The following is a 23847-nucleotide window of genomic DNA, read 5'->3' as shown; positions in this document are numbered from 1 at the left end:
TTATGTCAGACATTATGTTCAGGTGACTCATCTCATTTTATCTTCCAAAGAACTCTGACACAAGTACTATAATTTCCTTTTACAGATGAGAAGACAAGGGATCAAGAGATAAAATAATATCCCTAAAATTACACCAATGGGAAGTAGTGGAGGCCAGATTCAAAACAACATCCAATTATAGGGTTGTTTAAGAATTGATTTTTTAGGCATTTCAGCATACAGTGGTTTCATCGTTGAGTTTTGGAGATATTTATAGTCTATTATGTGCGACTTAACCCTTGTTTATTAAAGTTATCTTTCCAAAAAAGAGCATAAACTCTTTAAGGTTAGAGACCTTATATCATGTCTTTACCACATCTCCCACACATCTTATACAATGTTAGACATATAGTAGGAGCTCAGCAAATCATCAGTCCTAGATACACTCAAATTGGTCCTTTGGCAATGGGAAGACATTCATTTATTGGTGATTGTGAAGCTGGTTCTTGGAACTATCACTGATTTTTCAAACTAATAAGGACAGCACCTGCTCACTGGCTATATTTGGGGATGAGGATCCTACTAACTGCTTCATGGACTCCATCAGGAATGCCACATATGAGCCATTGGGGATACCTTGCCTGCAGATCCCCCCACCTGGCCCACAGTCACTTTCAACATTCTGCACATCTGACCTACCCCACCCCCCACCCTGTGGCCAGCTCCCTGTGTGTGTCCTTGAGGGCAGAGAGTGGGAGCTTAGGCACATGGCTAGTGAACATGCACAGAAAGTTGGCCCCAAACTGTGGGATTGGGAGAAAGCATACAAACTTGAGCATTCAGCACCACCCTAGGGAAAGCAAATGGAAGGCTGTCAGCACCCAGCCTAACTTTGCAGATTGAGACAGGGCAGGCAAACAATCTTAAGAATTCTCCCTCAGGAGGGAGTAAGAAGTGTGGATCAGGTGTATCCATAGAAAATATATGAGAAAGCCTCAGAATCCCTAGCAGAGCTGGCAGAAGTTATTTATCTATTGAAGCCAGTCAGTAAGCACTAGAGGAAGTTACTCCTTCAAATGTAAAGACAGTAATGCAAGACATCAAGGAACATGAAAAATCAAGGAAATGTGATACTACCAAAAGAACACACTAATTTTCCAGTAACTGACTCCAAAGAAATGAAGGTCTGTGATTTGTACGACAAAGACTTCACAATAGTTGTCTTAAGGAAAGCTCAGTGATCTATAAGAAAGCAAAGACAATTAAATGAAATCAGGAAAACAATACATGAAAAAGATGGGAAGTTTAACGGAGTGACAGAAATAATGAAAAAAAGAACAAAACAAGCTCTGGGATTGAAGAATACAAAGAATGAAATGAAAAAATGCAGTTGAGAGCATCAGCAGCAATCTTGATCAAGCAGAATCTGTGAAGTCAGATAGACCATTTGAAATAACCAAAGGTGAGTAAAGAAACAATGAAGTAAAGTGAAGAAAGTCTATGTGATCTATGGGACACCATGAAGCAAAACAATGTGTGCATTATTGAAGTCCTTGAAGGAGAAGAGAGGGAGAAAGGGGTAGAAAGCTTATTTAAAGAAAATGGTTGAGAACTTCCCAAATCTGGAGAAAGATTGGGATATCCAAATTCATGAAGCTCAAGTTCCCTCCCAAATTTCAACCCAAATGATCTTCAATACATATTATAATAAAACTGTCTAAAATCAGAGACAAAGAAAGAATTTTGGAAGAAGCTAGAGAAAAAAAATTCTTCACATACAAGGAAACACCCATAAGGATATCAGCAGATTTCTCAATGGAAACCTTGTGGGACAAGAGAGAGTAGATGATATATTCAAAACGCTGAAAGAAAAAACTGCCAACCAAGCATATTTCACTCAGAAAAGCTGTACTTTAGAAAGGAAGTAGAGAATAAAATAGTCCCAGGCAAATAACAACTGAGGTAATTCATAACCATTAGACCTGCCTACAAGAAATGCTGGAGTTCAAGTTAGAGTTTTTCAAGTTGAAATGAAAGGACACTAATTAGAAACATATCAGCATATAAAAATTTAAAACACACTGGTAAAGGTAAGTATATAGTCAAATTGAGAACACTCTAATACTATAATATGGTGGTGTGTTAACCACTTAACTGATACAAAGGTTAAGGACAAAAGTATTAAAAATAATTAAAGCTACAAAAATTTTGTAATGAATACACAATATAAAAAGAAGTAAATTGTAAAGTAAATAAAAATATAAGCTGTGGAGGAATAAAAGAATAGAGTTTTTGTATGCAATTAATGTTGTCATCAACTTAAAATAGACTATTATAAGTATTTATGTCAACCACATGGTAACTACAAAGCAAAAACCTACAGTGGGTTCACTAAAGAAAAGAGGTGGAAATCAAAACATATCATTATGGAAAATCATCAGTTCTCAAAGGAAGACACTGTCTCTATATACTACAACATATATACATACATAGTACATACATAGTACAATATATACTACAGAAAGAGAAATTAAGAAAACAATCCTTATTGAAAACTAAAAAACATTAATGAGAGAAGTTGAAGACATAAATAAATGAAAAGATATCCCATGGTTATGGATTGGAAGAATTAATATTGTTAAAATGTCCATATTACCTAAAGTGATCTACAGATTCAATGCAATCCCTATCAAAATTCCATTAGCATTTTTCACAGAAATAGAAAAAAACCTTAAAATTTGTATGGGACCACAAAAGATGCTGAATAGCCAAAACAATACTGAGAAGAACAAAGCTGGAAGCGTCACACTTCCTCATTTCAATCTATATTACAAAAATATAGCAAATAAAACAGTACCATACTGGTATGAAAACAGATACATAGACCAAAGGAATAGAATTGAGAGCCCAGAAATAAACCCATTCATATATGGTCAACTAATTTTGACAAGGGCACCAAGAATGAGGAAAAATAGTCTCTTCAATAAATGGTATTGGGGAAACTGGTATACTCAAGCAAAAGAATGAAATTGGACCCCTATCTTATACCACACACAAAAATTAACTTGAAGTGAATTAAAGATTTAAACATAAGAACCGAAACTGTAAAACTCCTAGAAGAAAACATTTTTTTTCCCATAAATCTCCTTGACATCAGTGTTGGCAATGATTTTTTGGATATGACACCAAAGCACAAGTAACAAAAGCAAAATAAACAAGGGGTGCTACATAAAGCTAGAAAGCTTTTACACAGCAAAAGAAACAATCAAAATGAAAGGCAACCTATGGAATGGAGAAAATATTAGTAAACTATATATTTGATAAAGGGTTAGTATCCAAAATATATAAAGAACTCATACAACTCAATAGCAAAACAACAAATAATCTGATTAAAAAATGGTCAGAAGGACTGAATAGACATTTTTTCAAAAGAAGACATACCAATGGCTAACAGGTACATGAAAAGGTGTTCAACATTACTAATCAATCATCTGGGAAATGCAAATCACAACCACAATGAGATATCACCTCACAACTCTTAGGGTGGCTTTTTTCTAAAGGACAGCAGATAACAAGTGCAGGCAATGATGTGAAAATGGAACCTTTGTACATGGGGGATGGGAATTAGTACAGCCATTATGGAAAACAGTATGAAGCTTTTTCAAAAAATTAAAAATAGGACTATAATATGATCCAACAATCTCACTTCTGGGTATATATTCAAAGGAAACAAAATCAGTATCTTGAAGAGATATCTGTACTCTCATGTTCATTGCAGCATTATTCACAATAACCAAGATGTGGAAACAACCTACGTCCCTGTAAATGGATGAATGGATAAAGAAGATGTGGTATATATGTACAGTGAAATACTATTCAGCCATGAGAAAGAAAGAAATCCTGCCATTTGCAACAATATGGATGAATCTAGAGGACATCATGTTAAGTGAAATTAGCCAGACAGCAAAAGAGAAATAATGTGTGATATCATATTTATGTGGAATCTGAAAAAAAAAAAAGTTGGACTCATAGAAGCAGAGAGCAGAATGGTAGTTAACCCAGAGCTGGAGGAGTGAGGGAGTTGGGGAGATGCTGGTCAAAGTTACAAGCCTACGATAAATAAGCTCTGAGGATCTAATGTACAGCATGGTGACTATGTTAATAATACCACGTTTTGTGATTGAAATTTGCTAGGAGGGTAGTTCTTCCACATTCTCACCACACAGACACCAAAAGGTAAAAATGTGAGATGATGGATGTGTTAATTATCCAGATTGTGATGATCATTTCCTAAAGCATATGCAAGTCAAATCATCATGTTTTATACTTTAAATATACATAATTTTACTCATCAATTATACCACAATAAAAATAAAAATAACATAACCTTCCACCTTAAGACACTAGTAAAAGAAGAACAAACTAAACCTATGCAAGCAGAAAGAAAGAAATAATAAAGATTAGAATGGAAATTAATGAAATCAAAAAGAGAAAAACAGTAGAGAAGATCAATAAATCAAAATTGGTTCTTTGAACAGATCAACAAAGTTGACAAATCTTTGTCTAAACTTACCAAGAAGAAAAGAGAGAAGACTCACATTACTAAAATCAGGAATGAAGAGACATTACTACCGACTTTACGGGAATAATAAAAGATTGTATGTTAATACTATGAACAACTCTATGCCAACAAATTAGAAAATTTTAATGAAATAGAAAATTCTTAGAAAAACACAAATTAATGAAATTTATACTAGAACAGAAAATCCATAATACACCTTCACCAAGCAGAGATTGAATTTGTAATTAAAAATCTTCCTTCAAAGAAAAAGCCAGCCAAGATTTCCTAGTAAATATTACTAAATATTTAAAGAGGAATTAAAGCCAATTCTTCAAAAACTCTTCTAAAAAGTAGAAGAGGAGGAACAAATTTTGGTTCATTCTGTGAGGCAAAGTTACCGGGATACTGAAGTCAGACAAACACATCACAAAAAAAGGACACAGACTAATATCTCTTATGATTGTAGGCAAACAGAAATCCTCAACAAAATATTAGTAAACCAAACTCAGCAACATGTAAAAAGAATTACAGACTATGTCTAAGTGGGAAATATCCCAGGAATGCAAGGTTGGTTTATATCTAAAAAATCAATTAATGTAATATACCATTTGAATAGAATAAAAGACAAAACCACATGATAATCTCAGTAGACACAGAAAAAGCACTTGACTCACTCCAATACCCTTTTATGAAAAAGCATTTATCAGACTAAAAAACAGAAGAAAATTGTCCAACTTCAAAGGACTTCTGTGAAAATCCCACAACTTACACCATACTTCATGATAAAATTGAATGCTTTCTGCATAAGATCAGGAACAAGATATGGATGTCCACACTTGCCACTCTATTGAACATTGCACTAGAGATTCTAGTGAGGGCAATTAAGCAAGAAAAAAATGTCATTCCAATTGGGAAGGAGAGAGTAAAACTATCTATTTGCAGATAACATGACCTAGTGTATAGAAAATGCTAACAAAGTTTACAGGGTGCAAGATCAATATACAAAAATAACTTGTGTATCTATACACTAGAAATGGACAATTCCAAAATGAAATGAACAGCAGCATCAACATTTAAAATAGTGTCAAAAAGAATAAAATACTTAGAAATAAATTTAACCAAGGAGGTGCAAGACTTGTGCACTGAAAACTATAAAATGTTGCTGAAAGAAATTAAAGAAAACCTTTATAAATGGAAACCCATGCCATACTCATGGATCATAAATCTTAATATTGTTAAGATGGCAATACTCCCCAAACTGATCTACCAATTGGATTCATCACAATTCTTATCAAAATTCTAGCTGCACAGCTGGCTTTTTGCAGAAACTGACAAGATGATCCTAAAATTCATATGGAAATGCAAGGTTATCAGAATAGCCAAAGCAATCTTAAGAAAGAAAGTTGGAGGAGTCACACTTCTTGATTTCAAAGCTTAGTACTAAAGTAGAATAGTCAAGACAGTGTGGTACTGGCCTAAGAATAGACATATAGGTTAATGGAATATAATTAAGAGTCCAGAAATAAATGCTCACATTTAGTTAATAGATTTTCAACAAGAGTGCCAAGGATATTTATTGTGGGAAAGAATGGTGCTGGGACAACTGGATATCACATGAAAAATAAAGATGGATCCATTCTTTACATCATACACAAAAATTAACTTCACATAAATCATAGACCTACATATAAGAGCTAAAAGCCACAAAAGTCTCGAAGAAAAGAGAGGAGTGAATCTTAGTGATCTTGGGTTAAGCAAACCCTTTGAAATATGACCCCCCAAAGCACAAGCAGTAGAAGAAAAAATTGACAAATTGGAGTACAGTAATGTTAAAAATGTTTGTCCTTTAAAGGAAACCATTAAGAAAGGGAAGAGACAATCCACAGAATGAAAAACTTCCAAGTCATATATTTGATATTACATAGTACATATTATTATTAGTTGTACATAGCACACTAAGTCAAATCAATTCTAGTCAACATGTGTATCATACCCAATAGCTCACGAGTTTAATCAGTAAACCGCGTGAAACCATCAACCGCTTGGCAGGTGTCCTTCTCACTCTGGTACCATAATTTGTGGGAGTTTCTATTAATGAACTTTATCACACATGAACACATGTTGAACACATGGTTCTTACTTCAGGACCATCTCACTTAAAATCGCCCACTCTTTCTGCTTAAATAAGACATCTCCATGGACTAGTGACTAATCAGCCCATGCTCACACATAACTGTGGTTTCATGCATTTGGTATTTTTTAATTTTTAAAGGGATGCTGTGACTCAGCTATGGCCATCTGAGGCCTTGACACAGTCAAATAAATTGTAGCTGGACTTTAATTGAGTATTATTTACCAACATCATCAACCATAAGGTGTTATTCAGGCAATGGTTACAGGACATATGGAAATTGCAGACACATACACATACACATATGTACACGTGCATGTGTGTACATGTACATGTATATGTACATATACATGTAGGCATACATGCACATGCATTGAACAGGTAAATGACCTGTTTAACAAACCTCTCTTACCCCCTATTAACTCCCATGTTCTACATACCTATAATGCCCTGACAAACCCCCAAAATGAGGCAAAAACATACAAATAATATAACTTAGCTATCTACCCAATAAACATGAGCAACTTAATGCTCAAAATTAGATAGACCTAGAAAATAAACCCTAATCGTACCAATAAACTACTTAGATATTTACTGTCTATATAGACAGACATCTCCCTAGATCTATCAACCATTTTTATCCAAATTCTAACACTAAACCCAACATAAACCACATAAAACAACTATATACTTTACTTCACTATGCAAAAACAGCATGTTAATGTAGCTTAAAATCTAAAGCAAGGCACTAAAAATGCCTAGATGAATTTACCAACTCCATAAACACATAGGTTTGGTCCCAGCCTTTCTATTAGTTTTTAATAAAATTACACACACAAGCATTCCTGCCCCAGTGAGAATGCCCTCTAAATAATTAAAATTAAAAGGAGCAGGCATCAAGCACACTAATATTAGTAGCTCATAATGTCTTGCTTAACCACACCCCACGTGAAACAGCAGTGTTAAAAATTAAGCCATAAACAAAAGTTCAACTAAGTTATACTAACTAGGGTTGGTAAATTTCGTGCCAGCCACCTCTGTCATATGATTAACCCCAGTTAATAGAAATTCGGCAGAAAGTGTGTTAAAGAGTGATATAAAATAAAGTTAAATTTTAATTAAGCTGTAAAAAGCCATAACTAAAGTAAAAATAGACTATGAAAGTGACTTTAGTATTTCCTGATTACACGACAGCTAAAACTCAAAATGGAATTAGATACCCTACTATGCTTAGCCCTAAACCCAAATAATTATAAGAACAAAATTATTCGCTAGAGTACTACTAGCAGCAGCTTAAAACTCAAAGGACTTGGCGGTGCTTCACACCCCTCTAGAGGAGCCTGTTCTATAACCGATAAACCCCGATAAACCTCGCCAGCCCTGGCTAATTCAGTCTATATACTGCCATCTTCAGCAAACCCTAAAAAGGGATAAGAGTAAGCATAATTATTATACATAAAAACGTTAGGTCAAGGTGTAACCTATGGGGTGGGAAGAAATGGGCTACATTTTCTACTTCAAGAATATGTTTTTCACCACATGAAAATTTTTATGAAAACTAAAAACCAAAGGAGGACTTAGTAAATTAAGAATAGAGTGGTTAATTGAATAAGGCCATGAAAAGCGCTCACACACTGCCTGTCACGCTCCTCAAGTATTATAATAATTTCCTATAATCTATTAGCAAATACTAATTATATGAGAGGAGACAAGTTGTAACAAGGTAAGCATACTGGAAAGTGTGCTTGAATAAATCAAAGCATAGCTTAAATAAAGCACCTAGTTTAAACCTAGGAGATTTCATAATTTATGAATACTTTGAACTAAATCTAGCCCAACACCTCCCTCCCTGTTCTACTAGTACAAGCAAGCTAAATAAAACATTCACTCAACATTTAAAGTATATGAGATAGAAATTTAAAATATCCTCTGGCGCTATAGAGGAAGTACCGTAAGGGAGGGATGAAAGAAGCATTAAAAGTAAGAAAAAGCAAAGTTTACCCCTTGTACCTTTCACATAATGATTTGACTAGCAAACATTTAACAAAGAGAACTTAAGTTAAATATCCCAAAAGCAGACCAGCTACTTATTAAGTAGCAAAATAGTGAGAAGATTTATAAGTAGAGGTGACAAGCCTAATGAACCTGGTGATAGCTGGTTGTCCAGGAAAAGAATTTCAGTTCAACTTTAAAAATTATCAAAAAAATTTATAAATTTTAATGTATTTTTAAATGTTAATCTAAAAAGGTACAGCTTTTTAGAAATGGGTACAATCTTATCTAGAGACAAGCAACACCATAGTTGACTTAAAAGCAACTACCAATTAAGAAAGCACTCAAGGTCAACAATAATTTTATCTTAATACCAATAACAAGCAAATCAACTCCTAGATTTATACTGAACTAATCTATTGACCAATAGAGGCAATAATGTTAAAATGAGTAACAAGAAGTATTTCTCCTTGTATAAGTTTTCATCAGTAACTAATAATATACTGATAATTAACAGTAAATAATACAACTTGACATTAAATTATTTATTAAATACACTGTTAATCCAACACAGGCATACACTCAAGGAAAGATTAAAAAAAGTAAAAAGAACTCGGGAAACACAAACCCTGCCTCTTATCAAAAACATCACCTCTAGCATAACTAGCATTAGAGTACTGCCTGGCCATGGTATCCTGACTGTGCAAAGGTAGCATAATCATTTGTTCTCTAAATAAGGACTTGTATCAATGGCCACATGAGGGTTTTACTGTTTCTTACTTTCAATCAGTGAAATTGAACTTCCTGTGAAGAGGCAGGAATAACAAAATAAGATGAGAAGAGACCCTATGGAGCTTTAATTAACTAATCCTCCCAAAACCTAACTAAACCACCAATGGATAACAAAATTTTGTATGGATTGACAGGTTTGGTTAGGGTGACCTCAGAGAACAAAAAAGCCTCCAAGTGATTAAAGTCTAGACTTACCAGTCAAAACATATTATCACTTATTGATCCAAACCATTGATCAACGGGACAAGTTATCCTAAGGATAACAGCTGCAATCCTATTCTAGAGTTCATATCGACAGTAGGGTTTATGACTTCGATGTTGGATCAGGACACCCCAATGGTGTAACTGCTATTAAATGTTCATTTGTTCAATGATTAAAGTCCTACTTGATCTGAGTTCAGACTGGAATAATCCAGGTTGGTTGCTATCTATTATATATTTCTTGCAGTATGAAAGGACAAGAAAAATAAGGCCCACTTTAAAAAGTGCCTTAAAACTAATTAATGATATAATCTCAATTTAATTAATATATACAAAACATTTACCCAAGATCAGGGTTTGTTAAGGTGGCAGAGCCTGGTAATTGTGTAAAACTTAAACCTTTATAACCAGAGGTTCAAATCTCCCTAACAAAATGTTTATAATTAATATCTTAATACTCATTATCCCCATTCTTTTAACCATAGCATTCCTAACATTAACTGAATGAAAAATTTTAGGTTATATGCAACTTTGAAAAGGGCCAAATATTGTGGGACTATATGGCCTATTACAACACATCACTGATGCAGTCAAATTATTCATTAAAGAACCGCTATGACCAGCTATATCCTCCATTTCCATATTTATCATTGCACCAATCCTAGCCCTAACTCTAGCCCTAACTATATGAACTCCCCTATCCATACCTTATCCCCTCATTAATATAAATCTAGGAATATTATTTATGCTAACTATTTCAAGCCTAGCTGTATACTCCATTTTACGATCTGGATGGGCTTCCAACTCAAAATACACATTAATGGGAGCCCTATGAGCAGTAGCACAATTTCATAAGAAGTAACACTAGCAATTATCCTTTTATCAGTCCTCTTAATAAATGGATCTTTCACCCTCTCAACCCATATCACAACACAAGAACATTTGTGAATAATTTTCCCATCATGACCCTTAGCTATAATATGATTTATTTCTACTCTAGCAGAAACTAACCGGGCCCCAGTTGACCTAACAGAAGGAGAATCTGAGCTTGTATCAGGCTTAAACATAGAATATGCAGCAGGCCCATTCGCCATATTTTTCTTAGCAGAATATGCCAAAATTATCATAATAAAAATGTTCACAGCAATCCTATTTCTAGGAGCGTTCCATAACCCCTTACATACCAGAACTATAAACAACCCACCTTATTATCAAAACACTACTACTAACAATAACTTTCCTATGAATTTGAGCATCCTACCCTCAATTCCGATATGATCAACTAATACCTTTACTTTGAAAAAACTTGGTACCACTAACGCTAGCGCTATGCATATGACATGTTTTACTACCTATTATAATATCAAGCATTCCTCCAAACATAAGAAATATGTCTGATAAAAGAGTTACTTTGATAGAGTAAATAATAGAGGTTTAAATCCTCTTATTTCTAGAATCATAGGAATTGAACCTACCCTTAACAATTCAAAATTCTTCATGCTACCACATAAGGCCAGGTAAATAAGCTATCCGGCCCATACCCAGAAAATGTTGGTTTATATGCTTCCCGTACTAATAAATCACATAATTTTTATCATCATCCTAACAACCTTTATCTCAGGAATCATAAATTGTAGTAACCAGCTCCCACTGACTACTTAGCTGAATCGGTTTCAAAATAAATATATTAGCCATTATCCCCATTATAATAAAAAGGTTTAACCCACGAGCTATAGAAGTATCCACTAAATATTTTCTAACACAAGCGACCGCATCAATGTTACTTATAATAGCTGTTACCATTAACGTGTTTTACTCCGGCCAATGAACTGTTACAAAAATCTTTAATCCAACAGCATCAGTAGTAATAACAGTATCCCTAACCATAAAACTAGGACAAGATATAGATCTCCAAATATCTTAAGGGCTTGTCTGTGGAAGAGTGGTTAAACTCTTATGTGTGAATTCAGGAAACAATCGGTAGAACTAACGGGGAGCATATTCCAGTTGTCAAAAGATCTAAGGTGTTGTCTTGAGAAACAAGGAACTTCCTAGTCTGCAGGTAATGAGGTGTAGACTCTTATTTCTGTCTCCTATGAGAGACATTGTAGGTGTATTCAGCATTGGTATGTGGTAGAGTGACCATATCTCTCAGTTTGCCCATGACAGTGGCTGTTTACTCTTTAATTCAGGTGTAATTATTAATGGGGCTCCTTTTACTCTCCAAAGCACTCCAGTAATTGATATGGTCACTTACTTAGAACAGTGATTTCTCACCCCTGCTTCAATATTAGAGGAACCCTGAATACTTTTTTTAAAAATGTATAGATGCCTAGACATTGAATGCATACCAACTAAAATCAGAACCCCGAGGATGAAACACAGGCATAGGCAGTTTTCAAAGCTTCCCAGGTGATTCTAATGTACAAGATTGCGAATCCTTGGCCTGGAGGATCTTTCCTTCCATTCCTATCTTAACTGAATCCTGTAATTCTATTTTCTGAAAATATATGTTGTACTCCACAAAGAAAGCAAAGCTTGGACCTCTGCTACTATCATAAATACAGTAGAGAATAAAACAAAAATATAAATTGTATGTTTTAAAAAATTCTGTCTATATGCTTTTATTTTTTAAGAGGAGTCCTGTTTCAACTCTCCAAAAAAAACCTGATACCATTTTTTTTTAAAATAAATTTATTTATTTATTTATTTATTTTTGGCTGTGTTGGGTTTTCGTTTCTGTGCGTGTGCTTTCTCTAGTTGCGGCGAGCAGGGGCTCCTCTTCATCGCGGTGCGCGGGCTTCTCATTGTCGTGGCTTCTCTTGTTGCGGACAGGCTCTAGACGCACAGGCTCAGTAGTTGTGCCTCACGGGCTTAGTTGCTCGGCGGCATGTGGGATCTTCCCAGACCAGAGCTCGAACCCGTGTCCCCTGCATTGGCAGGCAGATTCTTAACCACTGCGCCACCAGGGAAGCCCATCTGATACCATTTTTAAGTTTCTGTTTTCTCTTATCAAGCAGAGAATGGATTATATAAAGCTTTTATTTTTCTTGGGAAAACCCAAGTCCATGAAGATTTCTAAACTACACTTACACTCTTCCTTTAATGAGGTAATTATTTTATCAAGTGTTGGGCTAAGAGGTTTACCATATATGCACCATTGAATTAAATTGGTGTATAGTAGATATGGGATTCGTTTAGCTTTCTTATTAGTTTATTAGAGTTGATCCTCTGAAATATTTTACCACTTAGCCATGAGCCTTTGAATTCACTCTAATGAGTCTAGCCCTTTATCAGCTGCTTCTTGAAAATGGTTTCGCTTCTCGCCCTGGCTGTCAAATGACTGTGAGCTACATGTTAATAATGCATTTTTCTTTTGGTAATTCTTGGAGAAAAAATAAAACCAATCCAAGCAAATGTTTCTATGGAACTTTCTTTTAAATGACGAAGATACATGATGAGGTTTGGAAAACATGTGTAAGTCTAAGACTTGACATTTTTAGAAAAAAAATTCACCAGAGATTTCTGGAGTGTTAATATACAAGAAAATATTTCATAAAGTTGGTACTATTTCATGCACATTTTTTTGAATTTTATTTCATTAATTTTTTTATACAGCCGGTTCTAATTAGTTATCCATTTTATACATATTAGTGTATACATGTCAATCCCAATCGCCCAGTTCATCACACCAACACCCCACACCCACCACCGCTTTCCCCCCTCGGTGTCCATACGTTTGTTCTCTACATCTGTGTCTCTATTTCTGCACTGCAAACTGGATCATCTGTACCATTATTATAGGTTCCACATATATGCGTTAATATACGATATTTGTTTTTCACTTTCTGACTTACTTCACTCTGTATGACAGTCTCTAGATCCATCCACGTCTCTACAAATGACCCAATTTCATTCCTTTTTATGGCTGAAAAATATTCCATTGTATGTATGTACCACATCTTCTTTATCCATTCGTCTGTCGATGGGCATTTAGGTTGCTTCCATGACCTGGCTATTGTAAATAGTGCTGCAATGAACACTGCGGTGCATGTGTTTTTTTGAATTATGGTTTTATCAGGGTATATGCCCAGTAGTGGAATTGCTGGGTCATATGGTAATTCTGTTTTTAGTTTTTTAAGGAACTTCCATCCTGTTCTCCATAGTGGCTGTATCAGTTTACATCTCCACCAACAGTGCAAGAGGGTTCCCTTTTCTCCACACTCTCTCCAGCATTTGTTGTTTGTAGATTTTCTGATGATACCCATTCTAACTGGTGTGAGGTGATACCTCATTGTAGTTTTGATTTGCATTTCTCTAATAATTAGTGATGTTGAGCATCTTTTCATGTGCTTCTTGGCCATCGGTACGTCTTCTTTGGAGAAATGTCTATTTAGGTCTTTTGCCCATTTTTTGATTGGGTTGTTTGTTTGTTTAATATTGAGCTGCATGAGCTGTTTATATATTTTGGAGATTAATCCTTTGTCCGTTGATTTGTTTGCAAATATTTTCTCCCATTCTGAGGGTTGTCTTTTCGTCTTGTCTGTACTTTCCTTTGCTGTGCAAAAGCTTTGAAGTTTCATTAGGTCCCATGTGTTTATTTTTGTTTTTATTTCCATTTCCCTAGGAGGTGGATCAAAAAAGATCTTGCTATGATTTATGTCAAAGAGCGTTCTTCCTAGGTTTTCCTCTAAGAGTTTTATAGTGTCTGGACTTACACTTAGGTCTCTAATCCATTTTGAGTTTTTGTGTGTGGTGTTAGGGAGTGTTCTAATTTCATTCTTTGACATGTAGTTGTCCAGTTTTCCCAGCACCACTTATTGAACAGACTGTCTTTGCTCCGTTGTATATCCTTGCCTCCTTTGTCATAGATTAGTTGACAGTAGGTGCGTGTGTTTATCTCTGGGCTTTCTATCCTGTTCCATTGATCTATATTTCTGTTTTTGTGCCAGTACCACATTTTCTTGATTACTGTAGCTTTGTAGTATAGTCTGAAGTCAGGGAGTCTGATTCCTCCAGCTCGGTTTTTTTCTCTCAAGACCACTGTGGCTATTCAGGGTCTTTTATGTCTCCATACAAATGTTAAGGTTTTTTGTTCTAGTTCTGTAAAAAATGCCATTGGTAATTTGATAGGGATTACATTGAATCTGTAGATTGCTTTGGGTAGTATAGTCATTTTCACAATATTGATACTTCCAGTCCAAGAGCATGGTATATCTCTCCATCTGTTTCTATCATCTTTAATTTTTTTCATCAGTTTCTTATAGTTTTCTGCATACAGGTCTTTTGTCTCCCTAGGTAGGTTTATTCCTAGGTATTTTATTCTTTTTGTTGCAATGGTAAATGAGAGTGTTTCCTTAATTTCTGTTTCAGATTTTTCATCATTAGTGTATAGGAATGCAAGAGATTTCTGTGCATTAATTTTGTATCCTGCAACTTTACCAAATTCATTGATTAGCTCTAGTAGTTTTCTGGTGACATCTTTAGGATTCTCTATGTATAGTATCATGTCATCTGCAAACAGTGACAGCTTTACTTCTTCTTTTCCGATTTGGATTCCTTATATTTCTTTTTCCACTCTGATTGCTGTGGCTAAAACTTCCAAATCTATGTTGACTAATAGTGGTGAGGGTGGACATCCTTGTCTTGTGCCTGATCTTACAGGAAATGTTTTCAGTTTTTCACAATTGAGAATGGTGTTTGCTGTGGGTTTGTTGTATGTGGCCTTTATTATGTTGAGGTAGGTTCCCTCTATGCCCACTTTCTGGAGAGTTTTTATCATAAATGGGTGTTGAATTTTGTCAAAAGCTTTTTCTGCATCTATTGAGATCACAGATCATCATATTGAGATCATATGGATTTTCTTCTTCAATTTGGTAATATGGTGTATCACATTGATTGATTTGCATATATGGAAGAATCCTTGCATCCCTGGGATAAATCCCACTGGATCATGGTGTATGATCCTTTTAATGTGTTGTTGGATTCTGTTTGCTAGTATTTTGTGGAGGATTTTTTGCATCTATATTCATGAGTGATATGGGTCTGTAATTTCCTTTTTTGTAGTATCTTTGTCTGGTTTTGGTATCAGGGTGATGGTGGCCTCATAGAATGAGTTTGGGAGTGTTCCTTCCTCTGCAATATTTTGGAAGAGTTTGAGAAGGATGGGTGTTAGCTCTTCTCTAAATGTTTGATAGAATTCACCTGTGAAGCCATCTGGTCCTGGACTTTTGTTTGTTGGAAGATTTTAAATCACAGTTTCAATGTCATTACTTGGGATTGGTCTGGTCGTATTTTGTATTTCTTCCAGGTTCAGTCTTGGAAGGTTATACATTTCTAAGAATTTGTCCATTTCTTCCATGTTGTCCATTTTATTGGCATAGAGTTGCGTGTAGTAGTCTCTTAGAATGCTTTGTATTTTGGTGGTGTCTGTTGTAACTTCTCCTTTTTCTTTTCTAATTTTATTGATTTGAGTCCTCTCCCTCTTTTTCTTGATGAGTCTGGCTAATGGTTTATCAATTTTGTTTATCTTCTCAAAGAACCAGCTTTTAGTTTTATTGATCTTTGCTATTGTTTTCTTTGTTTCTATTTCATTTATTTCTGCTCTGATCTTTATGATTTCTTTCCTTCTATTAACTTTGGGTTTTGTTTGTTCTTCTCTCTCTAATTGCTTTAGGTATAAGGTTAGATTGTTTATTTGAGATTTTTCTTGTTTCTTGAGGAGGCTTGTATTGCTGTAAACTTCCCTCATAGAACTGCTTTGGCTTCATCCCATAGGTTTTGGATTGTCGTGTTTTCATTGTCATTTGTCTCTAGGTATTTTTTGTTTTCCTCTTTGATTTCTTCAGTGATCTCTTGGTTATTTAGTAACGTATTGTTTAGCCTCCATGTGGTTTTCACATTTTTTCCCTGTAATTGATTTCTAATCTCATTGTGTTGTGGTCAGAAAAGATGCTTGATATGATTTCAGTTTTCTTAAATTTACCAAGGCTTAATTTTTGACCCAAGATGTGATCTGTCCTGGAGAATGTTCTGTGTGCACTTGAGAAAAAAGTGTAATCTGTTTTTGAATGGAATGTCCTATATATATCAATTAAATCTATCTGGTCTATTTTGTTCATTTAAAGCTTGTGTTTCCTTATTAATTTTCTGTTTGGATGATCTGTCCATTAGTGTACATGAGGTGTTAAAGTCCCCCACTATTATTGTGTTACTGTCAATTTCCTCTTTATAGCTGTTAGCAGTTTCCTTATGTATTGAGGTGCTCCTATGTTGGGTGCATATATATTTATAATTGTTATATCTTCTTCTTGGATTGATCTCTCAATCATTATGTAACATTCCTTGTCTCTTGTAACATCTTTATTTTAAAGTCTATTTTGTCTGATATGAGTACTGCTATGCCAGTTTTCTTTTGATTTCCATTGGCATGGAATATCTTTTTCCATCCCCTCACTTTCAGTCTATATGTGTCCCTAGGTCTGAAGTAGGTCTCTTGTAGACAACTTATATATGGGTCTTGTTTTTGTATCAATGCAACGAGACTGTGTCTTTTGGTTGGAGCATTTAATCCATTCACATTTAAGGTAATTATTGAAATGTATGTTCTTATTCCCATTTTCTTAGTTGTTATGGGTTTTTTTCTTAGGTCCTTTTCTTCTCTTGTGTTTCCCACTTAGAGAAGTTCCTTTAGCATTTGTTGTAGAGCTGGTTTGGTGGTGCTGAATTCTCCTAGCTTTTGCTTGTCTGTAAAGCTTTTGATTTCTCTGTGGAATCTGAATGAGATCCTTGCCGGGTAGAGTAATCTTGGTTGTAGGGTCTTCCCTTTCATCACTTTAAATATATCATGCCACTCCCTTCTGGCTTGTAGATTTTCTGCTGAGAAATCAGCTGTTAACCTTATGGGAGTTCCCCTGTATGTTATTTGTCGTTTTTTCCCTTGTTTCTTTCAATAATTTTTATTTGTCTGTAATTTTTGTCAATTTGATTAATATGTGTCTCCATGTGTTTCTCCTTGCATGTATCCTGCCTGGGACTCTGTGCTTCCTGGACTTGGGTGGCTATTTCCTTTCCCATGATAGGGAAGTTTTCAACTATAGTCTCTTCAAATATTTTTTGGGTCCTTTCTCCCTCTCTTCTCCTTCTGACACCCCTATAATGCTAATGTTTTTGCGTTTAATGTCCCTGAGGTCCCTTAGGCTGTCTTCATTTCTTTTCATTCTTTTTTCTTTATTCTCTTCCGCAGCAGTGAATTCCACCATTCTGTCTTCCAGGTCACGTATCCGTTCTTCTGCCTCAGTTATTCTGCTATTGATTTCTTGTAGTATATTCATTTCAATTATTTTATTGTTCATCTCTGTTTGTTGTTTAATTCTTCTAGGTGTTTGTCCTTTAATTCTTCTAGGTCTTTGTTAAAGATTTCTTGCATCTTCTCAATCTTTGCCTCCATTCTTTTTCTGAGGTCCTGGATCATCTTCACTATCATTATTCTGAATTCTTTTTCTGGAAGGTTGCCTATCTCCACTTCATTTAGTTGTTTTTCTGGGGGTTTATCTTTTTCCTTCATCTGGTACATAGCCCTCTGCCTTTTCATCTTGTCTATCTGTGAATGTGGTTTTTGTTCCACAGGCTGCAGGATTGTAGTTCTTCTTGCTTCTGCTGTCTGCCCTCTGGTGTTTTCATGCACATTTTTAAAGATGTGTAGTGTCTCTTTTTAGCTTTATTATAGCACATTAGAAAGTGTTATAAAAAGTGTTATAAAAAAATTAACTACTGTGTCTAGTTACCCATCATGCTTGGGAATCGTTGTTCTCTCACAGTATAATCTTGGTCTGAAATGCTGAAAATTCTTCAGTTATTAACATTTGGCTTGAAGAATGGGTAACAAGACACAGAAACCAGCTCTGTTTTCCACTTCTGATATAAATTGTTTGTGGCTACCATCAGACATAGCAAACTGCTACCACTCCTCATTGTTTTCTGTATGTGGTCCAATGTACCTCACTTGCCCCAGAACCTCAGAAAACACATAAACTGACTGGACATCCTACAGTAAAATTATTTAATAAAACAAAAAAATTAGTCATCAAAACAACTGGTGCTAAATAGTAACTTCACATAGGAAATGTGTTTCATCCATATTTGTCTTTCAGACATCCAATTCTTTTCTGGCCCCTTCTGCCTCATCTGATGACAGAGTGAATCTCTTCCTATAAATAAGAAAAATAGATTGGGTAACTGTGTGAAAGAGTGAAATAAATCACGTCCACACTAAATTTTTGTGTTGCTGTTTGGTCCAAATCAGCTGCTATAGCTTTTGTGCTTAATAAATTTGTCAGGCCTTGGTAGAAAAACAAAATTAACATGACCAGAAAGATAATGTATATTTATGATTATTTCTATTTTAGTTGGTTGAATAGCATTATATCAGTTCTTTGATTTTAAGAACATGTGGCAGGTAATCCAATATGTTTTTGTTTAGAAATCTCTTAAAGGAAGAACCCCATTTCTTCTGAACTAATCCTGGAATAAGTAATAAATGCTTTTCCTGTTCCCTACTGATACCAGTTCACACTCTTCTTTTAGAATTTGCCCTGACATAGAAACACAGATGACCTATCTTTTAAACTTTAGACATCTTCCTTTTTGGACTTCTAGTTAACCCTTCTGTGTTTATGTATGTCTGTGTGTTATGTATGTATGCATTTGTTTAGTGGCTCAATTATTTATTTGTACCCCCACCTTATTTTAGAATAGATAAAAGTGGCTTGGGAGGATACAGAAAATACATTAAAGTTACAGAATTTAATAATGGCAGTGAAAGAATAAAAAAATAAAGGACATAGATATAAGGTTACAATGGGGCCATGACATGACATGCATAACCTAATAATCTGTATGCTTGTTAATTTGACCCTAAGTAGCCAACAACAAAAAAATAAACCTGGCTAGTTAAACAATTCACAGCCACAAGATAAAGTCAAATTAATTTCTCAGGGGATATGCAATTAACTTCAACACTGAGACCAATCAGTCATTTCCTCTGGGAGGTTTGTTTGTTTGTCTTTTTGTTTTTGTTTTATTTTAAGTGGATGGCTTGCTTGGGTGCAGATTTGGAGACTTTTAAATAAAAGTGTAACGAGTTGGGTTAGCAACAAGACATGGGACAAAAAGTTTTAAGCAAAGGATTACATATTCAAATTTGGGCAAGTGCAGCAGACCTGTGAGTCTGAAGACTTCAAGGGCATTTATGACAGCAGCAATCATGCACTTACCAGTGGAAAGGTAGTCGGATGGTTGCTCATGGGATAGAAGATTAAACAACCTTCAATTTGAATAAATTTCTATAAACCATGATCGAGTATGCTTATTTCAGTTTAATAGGATGAAGGAAGGAAGGAATATAAGACACATCTTAGTGATTTATCAGTTGTTTTAACTGGCAATAGAGTATACACAAGTCATTAAGAACTCATGCCACTAGTTTTGTTAATAATACAGTCAACTGACATTTTCATGTGTATTTTGCAGGATGTCTTAGGCTTGAAAATGCAATTTAAGCTGAGGAATAAACCACAGCCCTTCTCATATTAAAAAAAAGTGGCTATGGTGCAATCACATATATAACATTCTTGGAACATCGCATCCATAGATAAATCTATTTTCTTTACTTCCTGAATCAACAGTTTTGGTGATGTTATTTATAATGTGGTTGTTAATGTTGATAATGATACTTTAAGATACTTTAATAATACTGTTAATGACTGTTATTCATATATCCATGTGTAAATTAAATGGTCAATATATAAAGATCAAATAAGACTCAAATACCCTAAATTTATGGAAGTATTTTGGTTGGGACAAGTTCCTTTCTTTCTATTCCTATACTGAGGAGCTCTGTAATATTTTTGCATGCCATCTTTATTGATACAGTTAAAAGGCCAATATCTAAGATTTTGTTATTTGTACTAAAATGATATACAGAGATGAATAATCCCTACTTTATTTAACTTTGTTTCTAAGTTTTGGTTTACATCAAACTTGTAACTAGGAAAATCTCATCTCCTGCCCAAACTGAAAAAAGACAATGCCAGTGGGATTCCCTGACTTATTAGATGTGTGTTATGGGAGAATGTTGAGGATGACTCAAATTTTTTGACCTGAGCAATGAGAAGGATGGAGTTACCATTAATGAAAATGGGAAAGACAGTGGGGAGTCGGAAAGAGCAGATTTTGGAGGGAAGATTGAGAGTCAGTTTTTTTTTTTTTTTAAACCGTTTTTCTTTTCTTTTTTTTTTTTAATTAATTAATTAATTTTTGGCTGTGTTGGGTCTTAGTTTCTGTGCGAGGGCTTTCTCTAGTTGCAGCAAGTGGGGGCCACTCTTCATCGCAGTGCATGGGCTTCTCACTATCGTGGCCTCTCTTGTTGCGGAGCACAGGCTCCAGACGCGCAGGCTCAGCAGTTGTGGCTCACGGGCCTAGTTGCTCCGCGGCATGTGGGATCTTCCCAGACCAGGGCTCACACCCGTGTCCCCTGCATTGGCAGGCAGATTCTCAACGACTGCGCCACCAGGGAAGCCCGAGAGTCAGTTTTGATAAGTTTAATATAAGACCTGTGACATCCAAGTGGAAAATTTAGAAGGCAGTTGGATATGAGGGTCTGAAATTCAGGAGGGTAGTCTGGCCTGGAGTTAAAAATTTAAGACTCCCAAAGTATAAAAAGTGTTTAAAACCATAGACTTGGAGATTGGTTCAAGATGGTGGAGTAGAAGGACATGTTCTTATTCCCTCTTGTGAGAGCACCAGAATCACAACTAACTGCTGAATAATCATTGACAGGAAGACACTGGAACTCACTGAAAAAGATATCCCGCATCCAAAGACAAAGGAGGAGCCACAGTGAGATGCTAGGAGGGGCGCAATCACAATAAAATCAAATCCCATAACTGCTGGGTGGGTGACTCACAAACTGGAGAACACTTATACCACAGAAGTCCAATCACTGGAGTGAAGGTTCTGAGCCCCATGTCAGGCTTCCCAACCTGGGGGTCCGAAAATGGAAGGAGGAATTCCTAGAGAATCAGACTTTGAAGGCTGGAGGGATTTGATTGCAGGACTTCGACAGGACTGGGGGAAACAACAACTCCACTCTTGGAGGGCACACACAAAGTACTGTGCACATCGGGACCCAGAGGAAGGAGCAGTGATGCCATAGGAGACTGAACCAAACCTACCTGCTGGTATTGGAGGGTCTCCTGCAGAGGTGGGAGGTGGCTGTTTCTCACCGTGAGATCAAGAACACTGGCAGCAGAAGTTCTGGGAAGTACTCCTTGGCGTGAGCCCTCCCAGAGTCTGCCATTAGCCCCACCAAAGAGCCCAGGTAGGCTTCAGTGTTGGGTTGCCTCAGGCCAAACAACCAGTAGGGAGGGAACCCAGCTCCACCCATCAGCAGACAAGCAGATTAAAGTTTTACTGAGCTCTGCCCACCAGAGCAACAGCCATCTCTACCCACCACCAGTCCCTCCCATCAGGAAACTTGCAAAAGCCTCTTAGATAGCCTCATCCACCAGAGGGCAGACAGCAGAAGCAAGAAGAACTACAATCCTGCAGCCTGTGGAACAAAAACCGCATTCACAGAAAGATAGACAAGATGAAAAGGCAGAGAGCTATGTACCAGATGAAGGAACAAGATAAACCCCCAGAAAAACAACTAAATGAAGTGGAGATAGGCAACCTTCTAGAAAAAGAATTCAGAACAATGATAGTGAAGATGATCCAGGACCTCAGAAAAAGAATGGAGGCAAAGACTGAGAAGATGCAAGCAATGTTTAACAAAGACCTAGAAGAATTAAAGAACTAACAAACAGAGATGAACAATACAATAACTGAAATGAAAACTACACTAGAAGGAATCAATAGCAGAATAACTGAGGCAGAAGAACGGATACATGACCTGGAAGACAGAATGGTGGAATTCACTGCTGCGGAAGAGAATAAAGAAAAAAGACTGAAAAGAAATGAGGACAGCTTAAGAGACCTCTGGGACAACATTAAACACAACAACATTCACATTATAGGAGTCCCAGAAGGAGAAGAGAGAAAGGACCCAAAAAATATTTGAAGAGAGCATAGTCGAAAACTTCCCTAATATGGGAAAGGAAATAGCCACCCAAGTCCAGGAAGTGCAGAGAGTACCAGGCAGGATAAACCCAAGGAGAAACACGCTGAGACACACAGTAAACAAATAGGCAAAAATTAAAGACAAAGAAAAATTATTGAAAGCAGCAAGGAAAAAATGACAACATACAAGGGAACTCCCATAAGGTTAACAGCTGATTTCTCAGCAGAAACTCTACAAGCCAGAAGGGAGTGGCATGACATATTTAAAGTGATGAAAGGGAAGAACCTACAACCAAGATTACTCTACCCAGCAAGGATCTCATTCAGATTCGATGGAGAAACCAAAAGCTTTACAGACAGGCAAAAGCTAAGAGAATTCAGTACCACCAAACCAGCTCTACAACAAATGCTAAAGGAACTTCTCTAAGTGGGAAACACAAGAGAAGAAAAGGACTTACAAAAAAAAAAACCCAAGATAATTAAGAAAATGGTAATAGGAACATACATATCGATAATTACCTTAAACATGAATGGATTAAATGTTCCAACCAAAAGACACAAGCTTGCTGAATGGATACAAAAACAAGACCCATATATATGCTGTCTACAAGAGACCCACTTCAGACCTAGGGACACATAGAGACTGAAAGTGAGGGGATGGAAAAAGATATTCCATGCAAATGGAAATCAAAAGAAAGCTGGAGTAGCAATACTCATATCAGGTAAAATAGACTTTAAAATAAAGATTATTACAAGAGACAGGAAGGACACTACATAATGATCAAGGGATCAATCCAAGAAGAGGATATAACAATTATAAATATATATGCACCCAACATAGGAGCACCTCAATACATAAGGAAACTGCTAACAGCTATAACGAGGAAATTGACAGTAACACAATAATAGTGGGGGACTTTAACACCTCACTTACACCAATGGACAGATCATCCAAACAAAAAATTAATAGGGAAACACAAGCTTTAAATGACAAAATAGACCAGATAGATTTAATTGACATTTATAGGACATTTCATCCAAAAACAGCAGAATACATTTTCTTCTCAAGTGC

Source organism: Eschrichtius robustus, chromosome 14 (assembly GCF_028021215.1).
Source record: "Eschrichtius robustus isolate mEscRob2 chromosome 14, mEscRob2.pri, whole genome shotgun sequence".
NCBI classification, from domain to species: Eukaryota; Metazoa; Chordata; class Mammalia; order Artiodactyla; family Eschrichtiidae; genus Eschrichtius; species Eschrichtius robustus.
Note: the sequence above shows the minus strand (reverse complement) of the source record.